Here is a 4,281-nt window from a genome sequence, read left to right on the forward strand (position 1 = left end):
ATATATATATATATATATATATATATATATATATATATACATACATACAAATATACATATATACTCTATATATACACACACACACACAGAGGAATTTGAGTCATAATATTTGAATTCAACTAATCTGGTGGTATTCATAGAGTCAACAACCAGAGACGTACATTTACTATACCCTACGGACTCCACAAAATATCTTCCATTCAATTCGTGCCATCCGAGGCATATCAGAATGACACTTGCAACCTAACCAATAGGCTTTGTACAATAGAATGTGACACAAACATCCGTGACATAAGAACCCAACATTGAACTACATTCTTCTTATTAGGAATTACTCGCTTACCTTAACCGATAATGTAATTCAACGAGCCCAGAAATTTAGTATCGAGGAACTTATAAAATCAATACTAAGAAATAACTCGAAAGCAATGTTCCTTTCCTACATCGCCACTTACATTGTCAGAAACAATGAGGTCTATAACATCATGTTCCATAACATAATTAAAATAGACCCCTGGATGAACCAAATCCTCCAGAGTTACACCACCAGAAAGAGTAAAAGACAATCAAAAGATAAACGAAAAAAATACTAACACAGTTTAAACTCCATACAACAAAACACAAGCAAAAAATGATCCACTCTTATAAGACACACGTGTTATATGTCTTAACTTGATATAAGGATCAGAGATCCGTATTAACCGGGCAGTTTATTTGAGTAAATTAATCGAGGCATCTGAAAGTCTAATCTATGAACTATGCATTTCGTCAAATTGCATATTAACAGTCGGGAATAAAACAATATATAACTCAGTGATCATATAAACATATGCAGGTATGAAATAACGCAACTGGCTCTGACATCTATACATCATATCAATATTAACATCAGTATGTGACGGGGAATGGCAGAATAGTTAGCACGCAAGGCAACATGCTTAGCCGTATATCATCCATCAAATTCTGAGATCAAATTCCGACGAGGTCAGCTTTGCATTTCATCATTACGTTTTCGATTAAAAAACAAAAATTAAAAAAAATACGACCTGAGCATTGCGGTCGGTGTATTTGACTTAAACCGACCCTCAAAATTGCTAACATCGTGCCAAAATTTGATGCAAAATTTAACATCAATAACTTCTCGCATCAATAAAAAAATCAATATATGTAGCAGTACAAATTCGCAAATGTAATGTGGGATATCGAATTGTAAGAGTCTAGCTACGACCTACTTGCCTCTGAAAAAAAGAAAATGTAAGACTGGCAACACGTTATTTAGAAAGAAACTAGCAATAAATATAATAATATTACATAAATTGTTACTTACATTTGAAAAACAACCTCGAACACAGGCGCTACTTCTGGATCTCAAAAGTCCCGCTAAGGATCCGTCGAATTTTATTTTGTGAGGCTGATTACTAAATCATGGTTGGAGATGAAGGAAATACATTCGCCAATAAGGAAATCAAAAAAAGTCTTTATATGTTAGTGTTATTGTAATCAGAATGATACACGATGAACGATATTCTGAGATAGATATACGTGAGGTAAATTTTGCAAGATGCACTCGCATCAATATACATGTAATTGTATTGTTTCTTTCTTATAAGACTAGCGATAGGACGTGGTATATCTGATTGTTTGTTATCAGTATAAGCAGCTGTCTCGCAATGCAAAATATAGGTAATTTGTTTACATAAAATCTACATCCTACATTTTGTTCAAATGAGTTTCAAATATAATGTTCTGTAGCATGTGTCACGTATCTAAATACGTTGTCCCGGAAAAGAAATATGTTATCAAAGTTTGCTTGGAAATATATTGATTCGTAGCCGAGATATAACATTTCAAACAAAAGCGCTCATTTTACAAGTTTAAATCAATTTTAAATCAAATACTAATTATTGGGGGTACTGGGATATATAACTCACGGCATAATTACCATTCGTCAGAGATGAAGCTTTTCAAAAGCAGAAAGGAAAAAACTGACTCGAAGACTACAAATCCAAGCCATCACTGGAGCTGAAGAAAATCTGTAAAACTTTCCAGAAGTTTATCATTTACGTATATAAGTGCATGTTTGATATGCATCTATATCCATCAGAATACATACATAAAACAAAACATACAAATAGGCGTATACACTACCTCTTCACATATACACACATGCATGCAAAAATGCTATTTTTGCCTATGAATAAACATTGGATCAATGTTTATAACCGACACTTTTTGTATTGGCAAGAAGTCTTAGAATAAAACTGAAGAATGACATACATACATACATACATACATATATTCATACATACATACATACATACATACATACATACATATATACATATATACATACATATGTATGTCTAATTCCTCATCTTAGGACTCAAAGCCTCATATGTCCACACACATTTAAATCTGCTCGCTGGCGATGCGAATTCTACTATCAAATTAACAATAATATAACCATCTATGTGCCTAAACATAATATCATATTACTCACAATTTATGTTGCACATCGTCTGACATTATATATTGCGTCATAATCAAATTGCGTGACCTCCTTCACACAGGGTAAACAGGCTGCTGCCTTGCTGATTCCCTTCGGGAACATATACTAAGCATACTTCTATGGCCAACCTGTCGCCAATCACTTCAGCGTTATAGGTGATTGTATCACGCATTTACCACTCAAGGAAATGGAGGGAACAACGTTTTACTTTCGAAGGCGATATCATATCAACGACATATTTCGCTCTCGACCTTTCCTGTTATTCCTCATTCCATCCTATTCCCATCTTCGTTCCTAGTTTGATTATTCTGTTAAGTTCCTCTCATCTATGAAGCTGACGTATTCTTGCGATACTTGCCAATTGCATTTTTTTTTTTTAATCAGTGGCTATACCACATGCTGTGTATCATTAACGTCTCTCCTTTTAATTGTCCTCCTGAACGAGGACTATGTCCCAAACGTTGAAACTTCTACTGCTCACGGTAAGCACACAGTAGTCTTTTCATCAATTTTATTACATAATGTGTTGCAGATGCTGTACACCAGGATTATTGGCAATTGCGTAATTATATATAGAGAGAAACACACACATATTTTTTTCATTTTCTTTCAAAATGAAACCACATGTGAATCGTTGGCGATTTTTTTCCTCTGCCTTCCTTTTCAGTTGTACTTTCCTCCGTTTCTGAAGAAGAGCTTTGCTAGAAACTTTAAACCATGATTCTTCCCTTCCTTGAGCCTCTCCTAATACTTCACATGTACCACGTCCTTGCGTTGTTGTTTTTTGTGTTTGTTCTTCGTTTTTTTGGTGGGGGGGGGATTTTCTATATGTATATATATATATATATATATATATATATATATATATATATATATATATATATATATATACACATACATATATATCGAATTTCATTTTGTTTACGTTTTGTATCGTCCTGTGCTCATATATGCATATATAAACATATTTATCACAGTATGTAAATATATGTATATATATATGCCTATATATGTATTTTATTTATATTATTATATGATTGAACGCCACGCATCCATTTCAAAGTAAGTTTATCTTAATAATTTTTATGCGACTCTCTGTACTGTTTTCTCGCTCTCTCTCTCTCTCCCCTTTCATTTTTCTCTTTCCTTTCTCTAATATTTTTTCTCCCTTTCTCTCCCTTTCGTTTCCCCTCTCATCCTTTCTCTAATTCTTTTTTACTCCCTTCACCGTTTTCTATCTATTGCCCTCTCTCTCCCTCTTTCTCTTCCTCCTTTACTCTCTTGTTGCTCACACGTGACCATCGTCCATCTTTTTTCGACACGTGTTCATCTTTGTTATTCTTGTCCGTATCCTCTCCTATCTTTTTTTCTGTGAAATAAAGTTCTTCAGCGTTCGCCACCTTGCCCCGTCTGGCTGATCAGGCCTCATAATTTGTTTCACTGTCCTGTTTTTGTTACCAATTTTGACCCTCCGCAAAATCCCAAATTTTATTTTGGTTTGCGGGAGCAACTGTTTCCTCACAGGCACATGTTGTCCTGAATTGCTCTAAATGTGGAGAAGATAAACAACCAACAACTGATGAAGGGTCGTTCTTTATGTTACTTGTCTTTTATAACATTTATTTGTCTCGTTGTTCGCAAAAAAGCTTTGTCTTCTTCGTATTTCATGTTTACGTTTTGTGACGTTCTATACCCATATATGCATATAATACATACATACATACATACATACATACATGTACGTACATACTGACATATATATATATATATAT

At 34.0% G+C, this 4,281-nt stretch overlaps 1 protein-coding gene across 2 annotated transcripts in view; it reads right to left on the minus strand.

Moving 5' to 3' along the window:
* LOC106877749 (beta-1,3-galactosyltransferase 1) overlaps positions 1–4,281 on the minus strand; it is an 84,749-nt gene that overhangs the window by 17,029 nt on the left and 63,439 nt on the right. Inside the window, exon 1 of one of the 2 annotated variants that reach the window (XM_052978550.1) lies at positions 1,328–1,715. The exons of the other annotated variant lie outside the window; for it this stretch is intronic. The gene's annotated coding sequence lies outside the window, so the exon portion shown is untranslated. Of the gene's footprint in view, positions 1–1,327; positions 1,716–4,281 lie in introns of those variants that run through there. 2 annotated transcript variants of the gene reach the window in all.

Source organism: Octopus bimaculoides, chromosome 1 (genome assembly GCF_001194135.2).
Source record: "Octopus bimaculoides isolate UCB-OBI-ISO-001 chromosome 1, ASM119413v2, whole genome shotgun sequence".
Lineage (NCBI taxonomy): Eukaryota > Metazoa > Mollusca > Cephalopoda > Octopoda > Octopodidae > Octopus > Octopus bimaculoides.